The following is a 648-nucleotide window of genomic DNA, read 5'->3' as shown; positions in this document are numbered from 1 at the left end:
GTGATACCATGTTCCATACAGGACCATGATACTGTGGTACCATGTTCCATACAGGACCATGATACTGTGGTACCATGTTCCATACAGGACCATGATACTGTGGTACCATGTTCCATACAGGACCATGATACTGTGGTACCATGTTCCATACAGGACCATGATACTGAGCCATCTTGGTACAGTTTTGTAAAATGATCTGTTTGTACATGTTTCTATCAGTTGGACATCAACTTCCTAAAAAGTTTTTACAAATATTTATGTTCTTTGTACAGTTCAATGTCAGTTTTTACTAATTCTGATTGTACAGTTCCACCCACCAACTGCCCCCACCCAATAGATATCACTCAGAATTTGTCACTCCACTGTCTTCCTACCATTCTTGTTTCAGAATTTACAAGAACTTTGTCAGATAGAAAAATGTTTTTTGTTACATCAAACTCTCGCTGTGTGTTTGTGTGTGTTCAGCGTTTGTTACAGAATAATGGAATGCACACACACATGTATCCATGCACGCACTAGGGTGTTAATTGTTGTGATGACACCTTCCAGTAACAAGACTCTAATTATCAACATGTTTGGTTGTTAGAATGTGTATCTGGCACTTGTGTGCAAATTGTGGGGTGAGTGTTTTCTCTGTGCTTGTGTGTG

Source organism: Austrofundulus limnaeus, unplaced genomic scaffold (genome assembly GCF_001266775.1).
Source record: "Austrofundulus limnaeus strain Quisiro unplaced genomic scaffold, Austrofundulus_limnaeus-1.0 Scaffold12, whole genome shotgun sequence".
Classification (NCBI taxonomy): Eukaryota; Metazoa; Chordata; class Actinopteri; order Cyprinodontiformes; family Rivulidae; genus Austrofundulus; species Austrofundulus limnaeus.
The sequence above is the reverse complement of the archived record's forward strand: the minus strand, read 5'-3'. Positions refer to the sequence as shown.